This window comes from Carcharodon carcharias, chromosome 2 (assembly GCF_017639515.1).
Source record: "Carcharodon carcharias isolate sCarCar2 chromosome 2, sCarCar2.pri, whole genome shotgun sequence".
NCBI lineage: Eukaryota > Metazoa > Chordata > Chondrichthyes > Lamniformes > Lamnidae > Carcharodon > Carcharodon carcharias.
This window is the reverse complement of record NC_054468.1, coordinates 22486233-22502299: the sequence shown is the minus strand read 5'-3', so window position 1 is coordinate 22502299 and position 16067 is coordinate 22486233.

Genomic DNA, 16067 nt, shown 5'->3' with positions numbered 1-16067 from the left:
CCTTGTGCTTACTGACCTACATTTCATCTTGGTCTGGCAATGCCTCAGTTCTAAAATTCCCATCTTTGTTTTCAAATCCCTCTATAGTCTCACCCCTTCCAATCCCTGTAGCATTCTCCAGCCTTACAAGCCTTTGAAGTCTGTGCAATCCTCCAATCCAGGCCTATTGCTCATTCCTGATTTTAATTGCCTACACTCGCTAACTGTGCCTTCAGCTGCCTATGTCTGAAACTCTAGAATTCTGTCCCTAAATCTCTATACCTCTTTACTTCTCTCTTCTCCTTTAAGATGCTCCTTAAAATCTATCTCTTTAGCCAAGCTTTTATTTATCTGTCCCAATATCCAAGTGACTTGATGCCCCAATTTTATTGACGATACTCCTGTGAAGACAGTCATAGTCCCTGCTCTGGAGCCAGGAGGCTGGGGTGAGAGATTAAAGGTAGTGGTGGGGCTTTGTGGACCTCATAGTCAGGATGAGAGATTAAAGGTAGTCCTGGGGCTTTGTGGATCTCATAGTCAGGTTGAGAGATTAAAGGTAGTCCTGAGGCTTTGTGGACCTCATAGTCAGGGTGAAAGATTAAAAGCAGTCCTAGGGCTTACAGAGCAATGCATGGCATGCACATCATAGTCCTGATTGAGGGAGGGGCAAGGCCTGTGTGCTTAATTGGGATAAGGCACAGCTTGGTATGCTTGGCGTGGTCATGGTCTTACAGTTGGTGGCTGTGAGGTTGTCTGGCTTGGTACAGGACTGCAAATGGGATGGTCATATTTAGGGGAGGCATCAGTAGCCTGTTAACAGGGAAAACACAATAAAAAAGGGGGCACTCAAAGCTCTCTTGGGAGGTGGGGGAGAGTTCTCCTCTGTATGTGATCATGCACACAGCCTTGAGATGGGGAGGGGTGGGGTCCACATGGGGCAGAGGGACATCAACAGTGATGGGTTCAGAGGGGAGGTCTGGAATATCCACCACTATTACAATGGAATCCAGAGTTACTGGGGGATGTGGAGAATAATTGGAGGGAGCTCTACCTGCACATTGTGAGATTCCAGGAAGATTGAAGGGACCCGAGCACTGACAGGAGGAGAGTTGAAGCTGGTCTCAAAATAAAAATGCAGCACCATCATTTTGAAAGCCTGAAGTTGAAGTTTGAAATTGAAACTGGAAAACAAGCCGCATGGGAGGGGTCTGAGGCAGTGTGTAAGGGGTCTGAGGCAGTGTGGGAGGAGCCTGCGGCTGGGCTAAGGGGCCCTTTCAGGCAGCACCCTCAAACTTCTAAGAGTCAGAACATTGAAATAGAGTCAGAGCTGAGAGAAAAGAGGAAGACTTCCTTGAGAAGGTGCAATTGGAGCCATTGCCTTTTGGTGCGCTTCAATGAAAGACTGCAGGAGTCATTGGCATCACAATACATTTGGTCCACTTGAGCTTTAACAGAGAGATAAGTGAGAGTGGAAAATGCAGGCAACTGTTAAGGAAGCATAGCTGTTGCATATCTGCCAGGCCATCAATGAAATCTTCTATTGTGCTTTCTTCAATTGGCATGGATAATGTACCAAAGGGCATCTGGTCTTTGCTGAAGTGCAAGTTGAGCTTGATCAGCATACCAGATCAGGGATTGTGGGACTGCCTTTGGTAAGGTGGCATATTTCATGAATGCGTCCAAACCTCTTCCAACCTCTGTGGGATTCAGTATCAGGGTTGACATCTTGGTCACCTAGACCTATGAGCGTGCGCCTCAGCTGCACGGCTGTATCAGGGAGAAGATCGAGGCACAGACACAGCTTTATGGCGTGACAATGGCTTTATGTTTGCCAAGATCGAATTTGAACCCATGTTCCCACACCATTAGCCTGGGCCTCTGAATTACTAGTCTAATGACATTAACACTACTCCACCATCTTCCCCTGTGCTTCTGAAACCCTTTCCTGTGTGAGTGAATGAGTTTGTGTGTGTGTGTGATAGGGAATGGACTGCTGCCATGGAGCTCTCCCAATGCCTCATGTGTGCAATCGATTCCACCCTGTAGTCTATGGAATCCTGAGATAGCTAGGCACCTGGGAATGATTCAAAGTGTATGAGTCATGGGCACTCCCAGAGTACCTGGCACAATTTTTTAAAAATTTATTCTTTCATGGGGTGAGGGTGTCACTGGCAAGGCCAGCATTTGTTACCCATCCCTAATTGGGCTTGAACTCAGTAGCTAATTTCAGAGGGCACTTAAGAGTCAACCACTTGACAGTGGCTTTCTGTTTGCGAGTGTGAGACCTACTATATGTGGCCAGTATTCATTAATCTGTTACATCTGTCAGTACACAGGGAGAAGGAGGAATGAATAATGAAGTCTGCATTCAATGATGCCTTCTTGATGGCAGTGATCTGATTGAGGAAGAGGAGAAGGGCCTGCTGCCACCTAGCATAGCTTCAAGAGGAGGGCGTGGCTCCTGGCCGATGGTCCAGGGGAGTCCTAGCAACATTCAGAGGATGAGGAGGTTAGATCCATCTCATGGAGGTGACTTGCACCGAAAAGGGTCTACCGAAGAAGGCTTTCCTATCTGGAGATGGACGAAAGGCAATGCCATGCACGTCTGCATTTGTCAAGAGATGTGGTGAATCATATCTGCCGCATTCTGCAAGGGTATTTAAAGCCCCATGGATTCGGAGGTCATCCACAGCTAGTGCCCCAGAAGGTCACTGCTGTGCTTAATTTTTTTGCCTGCAGATCGCTCCAGGGATCCACAGAGGACTGATGTGACATCTCACAGTCCTCAGCACATAAATGTTCAAGGATGTGACAGATGCTCTCTACAATAAGGCTCATCATTATGTGAAGTTCACACCCAATGAAGCTACCCAGGCTGCTAGATTTCTGGGGTTTGCAGCTATCTCAGGATTCCATAGAGTACAGGGTGGAATCGATTGCACACATGAGGCATTGGGAGAGCTCAATGGCAGCAATCCCTGGTGTTCATTAACAGGAAAGGGTTCCACTCTGTGAATGCTTTGCTGGTGTGCAATCATCAGAAGCACAGTGGGGAGATGGTGGAGTAGTGGTAATGTCATTAGACTAGTAATTCAGAGGCCCAGGCTAATGTTGTGGGATCATGGGTTCAAATTTGACCTTGACAGCTGATGGAATTTAAATCACTTAAAAAAATTGAATTGAAAGCTTGTCTCAGTGATGGTGACCATGAAAGAATTTTCCATTAAGAGACCCATCTAGGAAAGGAAATCTGCTGTCCTTACCTGGTGTGGCCTACATATGACTCCAGACCCACAGCAATGTGGTTGACTCTTAAGTGCCCTCTGAAATTAGCTACTGAGTTCAAGCCCAATTAGGGATGGGTAACAAATGCTGGCCTTGCCAGTGACACCCTCACCCCATGAAAGAATAAATAAAAAAAACATATGTGCCAGGTACTCTGGGAGTGCCCATGACTCATACACTTTGAATCGCTCCCAGGTGCCTCGCATATATGAAGGGCCTCAGCAATTACAGGGATGGCTGCTTGGGGATAAGGAGTACCTGCTCACACGATGGCTTATGACACCCGTGCATCATTCTCTGAGTGCCCTGGAGGAGAGATACAACGTGGCGCGTTCAGTCACTGAGCAGACCATTGGCATCCTGAAGATGCACTTCCGATGTTTGGACAGCTCAGGTGAGAAAAATTTCTTTATTAAAATAAGAGGCAATGGACTGATCCACTCCTGTTAACTTACCTTGCACCAGAGCTGCACATTTCTCGCCCAGACTTCCAAACCAAGCCTCCGGAGAAATATGGAGCATGCCTGCTCCTGGAGTCTTTCCCTCATAGTGTAGGAGCATCAGGGGAAGCCTAACCATGCCCCCTTTTTACAGCACTACCTGCCATATATGTTTAAATCCTAAAACCACTTTGAAATGTTAAAAACGGTGTGTAAGGTAAATGGGTGAGGGGGTGGGATGGCAGGTAAGTGATTAAGAAGGTAAGAGTGTGTGGGCAGGTGGGCGGGGGTGTTTCAGAGGGGCGAGGGGTGGTCCGGGGTGTGGGAGTGGTCAGAGATTGGTTAGTTGTGTGGAGGTGGTCAGGGTTGGTGTTTCAGAGGGCCGAGGGGTGGTCGGGGATGTGGAAGTGGCTAGAGGATAGTCAGGGGGTCGGGCAGGGTGGTTGGGCAGTAGTTGGGGGATGGGGGGTAATAATGAAGTGCGTGGTGGCTGGGGGTTGTGGGAGTGGTCAGAGGGTGATTCGGGGAGGTCGGGCAGTGTGGCTGGGGGTTAGTTGGGAGATGGGGGGTGGTCGGGGGCTGCTCAGAGGGCGATGGCATGGTTGGGGGTGTAGTCAGGGGCTGGAAATGTAGTTGGGCAGTGGAGAGTAGTTGAGGGGTAGTCAGAGATTGGGTGTGGGAGTAGTTGGGGTTGATTGCGAGGTGAAGAGAGTAGTCTGGTAGAGGTGGTAGTCAGGGGTTCTGGGGTGTTAGTTGTGGGGTCCAGTGGGAGGTCAGAGGGTCAGTATTCTCATAGCCAAGAGTTAGAACTGATTTTAATCCTAACTTTTCATGATATACATTTTGCTAAGTGAGTTGGAACCATCTGAATTCTCCGACTCTAACTCAGAGTTTCAGAGTGTTCTATCCACAGGGTAATTACCCAACGGAAGTTGAAACACCCCAGGCAATTCCCGCAGAGTCCTTGCATTGGGACTTCTGAAGGGTCCCCCAGTGCATCTTTTGGGGTACCTCCAGGCTATGCCCATCTGAAGATCAGAAGATCTAGGTCAATTAAATTTAAAATGAATGTGCTTGCACAGCTTTTAGTTATATCACATATTGTGATGTCAACCATTATGTTTTGTGCCTGATATTGTTTGACTTCTAAGGAAGATGCCACGTGCAATATACTTTGAATGTACCACTGGATGAGGTGTTTTAGGTAGTAAATGAGAATGACAGTTCTGCCACAATGAACCTGAATCAGTTTGAAAACTTGGATGTTTAAATGCTGACAAACCTAAGGAAAGCGCTTTTTACAGCCTTAGGACATCCCAAAGCATGTTACAACTAATTAAGTACTTTTGAAGTGTAGTCACTGTTGTATTGTAGATAACACGGCAACCAATTTGGATACAGTAACATCCCACATAAAGCAATGTGATGATGACAATGATGTTGGTTGAGGGATAGATATTGACCTGGACATTTGAACGCTCCAGCACTTCTTTGAAATAGTGCCGAGCAATTTTTTACCTAAGAGGGCAAACAGGGCCTAGTTTAATGTCTCATCTAAACAACGGCACCTACTGACTGTGCTGCAGCACCACAGCACTGCACTGGAATATCAGGCTAGAATTCGTGTTCTTTTTAATTCCTTTTACTGAATGTGGGCCTCGCCAGCTAGGCCAGCATTTAGGCCCATCCCTAGTTGCCTTTAGAAGATGTGGTCAGCTGCCTTCTTGAACTGCTGCAGTCCCTATGGTGCAGGTACACCCACAATGCTGTTAGGGAGGGAGTTCCAGGATTTTGACCCAGAGACAGTGAAGGAATGGTAATATATTTCCAAGTCAGGATGGTGAGTAGCTTGGAGGGGAACTTCCAGGTGATGGTGTTCCCATCTATCTGCTGCCCTTGTCCTTCTAGATGGTAGTGGTCATGGCTTTGAAAGGTGCTTCCTAAGCAACCTTGATAATTTTCTGCAGTGCATCTTGTAGATGGCACACACTGCTGCAGGTCTCTGGAACAAGACTTGAACCCATACCCTTCTGGCTTGGTGGCAAAGTGCTTCCAACTGAGCCATAACTTACTCAAGGTACGTTCTATAGCTCTGAAGGAAATGTTGAACATTACAGTGAGAGAAAAGTGACTAACTTACAGGGTTAAAAACTCAAATGCTCTGGAAAACAGATGTGGGGATCATGATGCGTGATTAACCCACACCCATTCAAAGTAATGCAGGCAACATGCAAACTTTGTTTTGTTTGCTTGCTTAAATGATAGTGCTGACCACACTGTTCAGAGGCTACACACTTAAAGCTAGCCTTCGTGACTTAAAGCCAGTCTGCACCTCTTAAATGAGAGATGCATTCTGGCTGCAGCAGGGTCTGGATGTGGTGAATGAGAGTCAATGAGCAGGAAGAATCTTGAAAAGTTCAACAACCTGTGTGGGCCTCAATGTTCTCAGCGCTGGAGACCTTGGTGTAGGGTGACAGAGGTCCTCTTCCTTCAAGGGGCCAGGAACCCCTCCAGGCAGACACGAAGAAGACAGTGAGAGCAGGTATCTGTCATAGTCATTGCCAGCAGTCTAGCCTACTTAATCTGGATTCAGTGCTGCAGAAAATTTACTGACTTCACTCGAGTATTCAAGGTTAGTTAATGGATCGTTACATGCCATTTCCTTACAAATGAAACAGCCAGGCACACTGCTCCATTCACCAAACCCCTTTACTCACCTACTAACAATCTCTATCAACCATGACTCATACCTCACATTCATAGCCTTACCTTACACTCACGCATTTAGCACTGCTGCAAGTCACACACTCACATCTCACAGCTTGCACACACTACCAGCTATTCAACTGTGTCAGACACATCACCCAAATGCATTGCACCCTCCTCAATTCTCTCTCTCTCTCTCTCTTGCAGGGCAAGGTGACCCTAATCTTGTGCCTTTACGCTTCCAGATACCCAAACAACAACTGCTTTGCCCCACAGTGATGCAGGGGTTCTGAAGTCCCAGAGGAACCAGAGGCTGATGAAGAAAAAACATAATTGCTTGACCTCACTTGCATAGCCACCTGTTCAGATACTGGCACTGCAAGTTTTAGAGGGGAGCATAGAGGCAGGAACTTCATGTAGTAAGTCGCAGGTTATGAGTGGGCTGCAGCCAGACTGGAGGAAAGGGTAGCCCTAAGATTGAGATCCAGTGAGTTCTGCTTCAGAGGACTCAGATGAGGACTTTGATGAGGCAGTGCATGAAAAAAGGCTGATGAGCATGCACATGCTTGGTGCATTGACAGGTCTGCCAGAAAGCTGTCACTCACTGAGGAGTCTATCTCCAACTTGGCACAGCTTTTAGACAGAGCTTGGAGCCTATCATTTTTAGTATATAAGTGGTGGCCTACTCCATCACAGCAGTCGTAAATGCAACTATGAGCTATCTGGCTTTCTGCAAGACATTGACTTCCCCTGACGTGGGTAAAATACCAGTGGCGGAGGGATGAGGCCATTAAGTGGCCGTTAATTGGCAGTATATGGTGGGAAGCCCACCTGCTGGATTTTATATAGTCCCCCACTCCACCTGCCGAATCTCTACCTTCAAATGCAACTGTTGGGGAGTGGAAAATCCAACTTTATGGCTTAAGGCCTCAGTCAGATCAGACATGTTCTTAATAAATGGCAGAGCAGCCTCAAGGGGCTGAATGGCCTACTCCTGCTCCTTTGTCTTATGATCTTATGCTGGCCATGTATGGGTGAGTTCCAGACTGGAGTCATGAACCAGGTGTGGGATTGTTAGCACGTGTTGCCCAGCAACCACCCCCTGGGTTGATGTGGTGCCTGAAAGATTGATGGAGCAGCAGACTGATGCAGAACGAAGACATCATGACTGCTGCCAGGATAGTGCACGTTCACCAGCATGATGTCCTGAACGTGATAACCTTTGCAATTCGCATTACATCTCAACATTGAAATGTGACATCTGCAAAGCCACGTACGCATAGTTGAAGGCAAGCAGCGGAAGCTTCATGTTCAGATGTGCGTATTTGTAGGAAGGTGTTAGCTATAGAAGCGCTGTGTCAAATCAGTGTTACATGCTGACTGACATCATAATGCTCCTACTCTGTATACCTCCAGAACTGCTCTTAACGCCTGTGCTAAGGCTTTCACCGAGGGGGCATTGAGCACGAGCTGGAAGTGAGCACAAATGATGCAGATGCCTTTTTAGTAACAAAACAGCATCTGTAGTGCTGAAACCAGAGGCATTACAGAGTCCAATTTTGCGGCCATAATATTTCACAGAACAGAAACAGACCATTTTGCCAACAGGCCTATGGTGATGTTTATGCCCACACAAGCATCCATACATACAAACATATGAATTAGGAGCAGGAGTAGGCCATTTGGCCCCTTGAGCCTGCTCTGCCATTCAGTAAGATCATGGCTGACCTGATTGTTGCCTCAACTCCACATTCCGCCTATCCCCAATAACCTTTGACTCCCTTGTTTGTCAAGAATCTATCTACCTCTGCCTTTAAAATATTAATTGGCCCTGTCTCCACCGCTTTCTGTGGAAGAGAGCTCCAAAGATCCACGACCCTCTGAGAGAAAAAAATTCTTCTCATCTGTCTTAAATGGGGAGACCCCTTATTTTTAAACCCTATTTCTAGTCTTAGTTCCACCTACTCTTTCACCTAACTCCGTCCAGATATCCTTCTATTCCTTTCTTCCTTGTTTATTTATCAAGCTTCCCCTTAAACACACCAATGCTACTTCTTGTGGTAGCGAGTTACACTTTCTAATCATTCTTTGATTAGAATAAGTTTCTCCTTAATCCCCTATTAGATTTATTAGTGAGTACATTATTTCATGGCCCTAGTTCTTATCTCCCCTTCATGTGGAAACATCTTCTCTGTGTCTACCCTATGAAATCTTATAATACTCTTAAAGACCGCTCTCAACTCATGCATCAATTGTCTCTTTCTGAAAGGAAAGAGCCCCAGATTGGTCAATCTTATCTGATAGGTGTAACCTCTCAGTTCTAGCATCATGCTTATAAATCTTTTTTGCATCTTCCCCTGTGTCTCTGCATCCTTTTTATATTATGGAGACCAGAACGGTTCACTGTATACTAAGTGTGATCTAACCATTCTCTGAATAAAACGCAAGTAAATTAAGAAGTAAATTCTAAATGACTGTCAACAGTTTTAGTACCTGAAAGGGCAATCTTCTGAAAAAATATCTTTCATGATTTAATTTTGCTGATGATGTTGACGTCTTTATGACTAAAATTTGGTTATCCGTTTGCAAAATGTGAGCTCACAACAGATCTAATAGAGTGATATCTTCTTTTGTGTTTAACTTTTTGTTCTGTGACCGTCGCTTGAACTGTGTACTATTGCATGGTTTTGGGGGAACCTACAGGTGAAAGGGAGTGAAATTGGCCTATACTAGCAGCATGAAACAGGCTCTTGGCAGCCAAATTTTTCATCATGACTGATCTTCTTTGCAATAAAGTTCACAGAGCAATAGTTCAAACTCTTCTTGGAGTCTCATTTCTCCGTCTCACTGTCACTTTTACTTGGTTTGAAATTAAAAATCTTGGCAATACTTTCCAAGTCAGCAGGGGGGAACAAAAGAATACAGACTGGCTGCTGATTCAGTGCAAGCCCTGGTTTACATTGTTGGTGTAGACTGATTTCACTCCCAAAGTGTTTTTCAAATAAGAAGCTAGGAAACAAGTAATCTTCTAAATTCATCCATTTTGAAGATACACTGAAGAATGCAATCATGCATGAGTCAGTAGGTATCTACTTGTAGCACCTATTAATGACTTCTCGTTAAATATGGTATCTTAACCAATTAATCTGCAAAGGAATTATGAGGTATGAAACACTGGTATTTTGAATAATTTTGGCTGCTTTATTAAACATGTCTTCAACATTACATTGATGGGAGTAATAAAAATTTAATTTAAGTGTTAAATCACTAGTTGCATTTTGAAATTTTTTTCTTGGGATGTGAGTGATGTTTGCAAGGTCATGTTTGTTTCCCACTCTTACTTGCCCCAAAAAGATGGTGATTGACCTTGAATAATTGCAATCATTATCAATATGGTAGTCTCATAGTGGTGTTAGGTAGCAAATTCCAAGATGTTGTTTTAATGATGCTGAAGAAATGACAATATACATTCAAGAGGGAGTATGACTTCAAGGGAATCTTGGAGGTGATGGTGTTCCCATAACATTGCAGTCACTGTCCTTCTGTCTGTTAGAGGTTGTAGGACTGGAGATGCTATTGAAGGAATCTTTGTGAGTCACTCTACTGCATCCCATAGATAAGAACATAGGAACATAAGAAATAGGAGCAGGAGCAGGCCATTCAGTCCTTTGAGCCCATTCTGCCATTGAATGAGATCATGGCTGATCTTCTACTTCAACACCATGGGCAGAATTTTCTGCCTGTTGAGGGGTGGGTGAGTTGTGCAGGCACGTTTGTGGGTGAGCAGGTTCCTGATTGCGCCCCCAGATGGTGGGGGGTCGGGGGTGGGGGGGGGGGGGTGTGGGGGTGGCGCCGCTATTTTACATGGGTGGGCCAATTAAGGCCCGTCCAGTGTGACATCCACCCTGAAGCGCTGTGCGTTCCCTGTGTTGGCGGAGTGGGTGGATTCCCTAAGCAGCTCTGTGTGCCAAAGAGCCCACGGATCTCCCTGAGGCAAAGTGCTGCCTCAGAGAGATTACTTCAACTTTAAAAACTGTGCTGAATGGAGAAGAAAAAAATTATTGACATGTCCCCTCATGTGATACTGTCACATGAGCTGGGCTATGTCAATTACTTGAATGTTAAGATTTAATAAACATTTTCAAAACACTCATGAAACCTCATCCTGCCCATGGATGAGGTTTCATGTTTTTCCGGAAGCCTGCCTGGGCTCCCGGCCTGCCTGTCAGCCATAAGGTTGGACGGGTAGCCCTGACAACGACCTCAATTAGGTAATTAACAGGCCTTAATAGGCCTTTGACTCGGCTGTGCACCCGCTGAATTGAAAGTCTAAATGACGCGGGATGACGTTGGGACGCATGCCCCATGGAAGAATTTTTTTGTCGGCAAGCGGGGGCGAGGCCTGCTCGCCGATGTGTAAAATGACGTGCAGTGATGTCGGGAGGGTGTCCTGATGTCATCGCGCGTCATTTAGATTGTCAGTTTGGCAGGCGCACAGCCACGTTGGCTGTGTACCCGCCGAACTGTCAAAGGCCTATTAAGGCCATTAACAAAGTAATTAAAGTTGTTAAGAAAGCTGCCCGTCCAACCTTAAGGTTGATGGGCAGGCGAAGAGCCCAGGCGGCTTTCACATTTTTCATGAAACCTCATCCATGGGCAGGATGAGGTTTCATGCAGTGTTTATTAATTAAATAAAAATTTTTGAAAAAATTAATGGACATGTCCCAGCTCATGTGACAGTTTCACATGAGGGGACATGTCCTTTAAATTTTTTTTCACCTTTATTAAATTTTCCAGAACTTAAACTAATCTCCCCAAGACACCATCATGCCTCAGGGAGATTTCTGCGTTCTTTCGCGCGCAGGCCCCGACTCAGGGAATCCCCCCTGCCCGCACAGGGAGCGCACAGCGCTTCTGGGTGTGCATCACACTGGGTGGGCCTTAATTGGCTCGCCCATGTAAAATGGTGGCGCACACCCAATCAGGGGTGCTGATCGGGATCGCGCTCACTCCCACCCGCCCCCTCACAACCCCCTGCAACCTGGGGGGAAATTCAGCCCCATTTTCCTGTATTATCCCCGTATCCCTTGATGATTTTAATTTGTATAAATCTATTGATCTCAGTGTAGAACATATTCAATGTCTGAGCCCCCACAGCCCTCTGGAGCAGAGAATTCCAAAGATTCTCTGCCCTCTGAGTGAGGAAATTCCTCCTCAAGTCAGCCCTAGATGGCTTGCCCCTTCTTCTGCGACTGTGTCCCCTGTGTTAGATCCGCCAGCCAAGGGAAACATCCTTCCTGGACCTATGTTGCCAAGCCCTGTAATAATTTTGTATGTTTGAATGAGATCACCTCTCATTCTTCTGAACTCCAGAGAACAAAGGCCCAGTCTACTTAATCTTTCCTGATAGGACAAGCCCTCCATCTCAGGAATTAATTTAGTGAACTTTTGTTACACCCCCTCTATGACGTGTATATCTTTCTTTAGGTAAGGAAACCAATACTGCACATAATACTCCAGGTGCGATCTCACCAAAGCTGTACATGATTGCAGGAAGAAATCTTTACTCCTATACTCAAACCCTCTTGTAATAAAGGCCAACATATCATTTGCCTTCTTAATTGCTTGCTGTACCTGCATGTTAGCTTTCAGTGACTCATGAACAAGGACACCCAAGTCCTTTTGAAGTTCAACACATCCCAGTCTCTCACTATTTAAGAAATTCTGTTTATTTGTTTTTCCTGCCAAAGTGGATAACCTCAAATTTTCCATATTATTCCATCTGCCAAATTTTTGCCCACTCATTTAGCCTCTCCAAATTCCCTTGAAGCATCTTTGCATCCTCCTCACAACTCACACTTCCACCTAGTTTTGTGTCACCTGCAAACTTGGAAATATTGTATTTGGTTCCCACTAGTCACAGCCTACCAACCTGAAAATGACCCATTTATTCCTACTCTGTTTTCTGACTGTTAACCAGATCTCAATCCATGCCAGTGTATTTCCCTAATCCCATGTACACTAATTTTTCCTCTTGTATGGGACCTTAGCAAAACCTTTCTGAAAATCTAAATATACCACAACCACAGGTTCCCCCTTATTTATTCTGCTAGTTACATCATGAAAAAACTCCAACAGAATGTTAAATGTGATTTCCTTTCATCAATCCATGTTGACTCTGCCCAATTCTACCAATACTTTCTAAGTGTTCTGTTATCACATCCTTTATTATAGATTCTAGCATTTTCCCTACTACTGATGTCAAGCTAGCTGGTCTGTAGTTCCCTGTTTTCTCCCTCGCTCCTTTCTAAATAGATTATATTTGCCACTTTGCAATTCTGCAGGGACCATTCCAGAGTCTATAAAATTTTGAAAAATGACCACAATGCTACTATCTCTGCAGCCATCTCTTTCAACACTCTGGGATGTAGATCATCAGGTCCAGGGGATTTATCTACTTTAAATCCCATTCATTTCTCCAGTACTTTTTATTTCTAATGTTAATATCTTGCAGTTCCTCATTTACATTAGTCCCTTGATTTCCCATTATTTCTGGGAGGTTTTTAGTATTTTCCTCTGTGAAGACACACAAAGGCTGGAATTTTTCAACCCTTCATGCCGGCGGATTCTTCCGGTCCCACCGATGTGAATCGAGATTTCAATGGCTCTCCATGCCCGCCGCCTGAGGTGGCGGCTGGAAAATTCTGGCCAAAGTATTTGTTTAGTTTCTCTGCCATTTCTTTATTCCCCATTATAAATTACTCTAACTCCACCTGTAACGGACCCACATTTATTTTTGCTAATCTTTTCTTTTTACATGCCTATAGACGCTTCTATAGTCCATTTTTATGTTTCTCACTAGTTTACTCTCATATCCTATTTTCCATTTCTTTATCTTATTCTTGGCCTTCCTTTGCAGAATTCTAAAATGCTCCCAATTCTCAAGCTAACCATTTTCTTTAGCAACTTTATATGCCCCTTCCTTTGATCTGATACAATCCTTGATTTCTTTTGTCATCCACTGTTTAAACACTTTACTTGCTGAGGTTTTTATGCCCTAAAGTAATTTATTTTTGTTGTTAACCATGGGCAGAATCTTCGGCCCACTCACTGAGGCGTAAAATGACGCGGGATGACCTCGGGTGTGCGACCCGACGTCACCGCCCGTCATTCAGATTTTCAGTTCCACGGGCTGCATGCCCGCCAAACTGTCAAAGGCCTATTAAGGCCTGATAAAAAGCAATTAAGGCAATCAGCTGAGCTGCCCATCCAACCTTAAGGTTGGCGGGGGGGGCAGGCGAAGAGCCCAGGCGGCCTTCGCATTTTTCATGGAACCTTATCCATGGGCGGGATGAGATTTCATGAATGATTGAAAATTTTCTGAAAAGAATTTATTAAAATTAATGCACATGTCCCAGCTCATGTGACAGTTTCACATGAGGGGACATGTCAGAACATTTTTTTCAACACTTTATTAAACTGTTTCAACTTAAAATTAATCCCCCTGAGGCACAGAACAGAGGTACCTCAGGGAGAATTCTGCGCTCTTTCGTGTGCATGCCTGGCCAATGTTTCGAGTCCGTATGACCCTTCTTCAGTGCGCCATATGGACTCGAAACATTAACTCTGTTTCTCTCTCCACAGATGCTGCTAGACCTGCTGAGATTTTCCAGCATGTTCTGTTTTTTTTCAGCTCTCCAGCATCTATAGTATTTAGCTTTTATCTTAGTACTAATTAGATTTACCCAGTCTATGGGCAGAAATTTCAGCTCAGCGGGCGGGCGGGCGTGCGCCTGACCCGCTCGAGCTTAAAGTAGCGCGTGATGACGTTGGGTGAGTGTTCCGACATCATCCTGCGCTTGTGCGATATTTTGGCCGGCGGGCGTGCGCAAAAGTCGGAAGCGCGCAACCAAGCCCATTAAAGTTCCAATTGTCCCCGATTTTTCGTGGTCCGTCCAATCTTACGGTTGGTGGATGGGTGAATCTGTGAGATGGATTTTGCATTTTTGATGAAACCTCATCCAAGGGCTGGATGAGGTTTCCGTTATTAAATAAAAAGGCCAGAATTTTCCCGTCGGCGATTTGGGGATGGGCCCCACTCGCTGACAGGAAAATGACATGGGATGGTGACGGGAGGAACCCCTGACGTCATGCCGGTCTATTTAAATTTTTAGGAAGGCGAGTGGACAGCGAAATCAGCTGTTCACCTGCCGACCTGTCAATGGCCAATTAAGGCCATTGACAGGATCATTAAGATAATTGAAAGACCTGCCCGTCCAACCTTAAGGCTGGCAGGCAGGCCAGGAGCCCCAGCGGGCTTCTGAGAAAAGATAAAACCTCATGCACTGGCGGGAGGAGGTTTCATCTCAGTTTTCAAAAAGTTTATTAAAGCTTCACTCATATTTATTAACATGTCCCATCTTGTGTGACACTGTCACACGAGGGGGACATGTTAATAATGTTTTTCTTTCTCTATTTTTAAAGTTTTTTAAACAGTCAGCGCTCTCCCTGAGACAGCCCTTAGCCTCAGGGAGCAGTGCGCTCTTTCACATTCATTAGGAGGTGCAGGAACAGAGGGACCTCGATGTATGTATACGTATGTCATTGAAGATGGTAGGGCATGTTGAAAGAGTGGTTAATAAAGCATGCAGTATCTTTGGCTTTATTAATAGGGGCATTGAGTTCAAGAGTAAGGAGGTCTTGTTGAACATGTATAAGATACTAGTTAGGCCTTATCTGGAGTACAGTGTCCAATTCTGGGCCCCATAAATAAGGAAAGTTGTGAAGGCATTGTAGAGAGAACAGAGGAGATTCACAAGAATGATCCCAGGGATAAAGAACTGTAGCTATGAGGATAGATTGGAGAGGTTGGGACTGTTTTCATGGAGAAAAGAAAGCTGAGAGGAAACTTGATAGAGGCATTCAAGATCCTGAGGGGTATGGACAGGGTAAATAGTGAGAATCTGTTCCCACTCAAGACAGCATCAAGAACTAGAGGGCACAGATTCAAAATAATTGGTAAAAGGTGTAAGTGTGATGTGAGGAGAAATTTTTTCACCTAGAGAATGGTAGGAGTCTGGAATGAAGTTCCTGAAAGGGCAATGGAGGCAGGTTCGATTGAGGCATTCAAAAGGAAATTGGATTGGTACCTGAAAAGAAATAATGTGCAAGGTTACAGGGAGAAGGCAAAGAAGTGGGACTAGGTGGAATGCACTTATAGAGAGCCAGAACAAATTTGATGGGCTGAATGGCCTCCTTCTGCACTGCAACGTTTCTGTGAATCATCAGCTGAGGAGGGGTGGAGGGAAGTAATGTGGTACTCAGCAGGATGTTTCCTTGCCCATGTTTGCCCTGATGCCATGAGACTTCATGAGGTCCAGAGTCAATGTTGAGGAACCCCAGGGCAACTCCTTCTTCATTGTGTACCACTGTGCCATCACCTCTGCTGGATCTGTCCTGCCGGTGGGACAGGCTATACCCTGGGATGGTGATGGTGGTACCTGGGACATCGCTTGTAAGGTATGATTCTGTGAATATGACTATTTCAGGCTGTTGCTTGACTAGCCTCTGTCATGCTTTCCCAATTTTGGCACAAGCCACCAGATGATAGTAAGGAGGACTTTGCAGGGTTGCCAGTGCGGAGTTTGCCATTTCTGG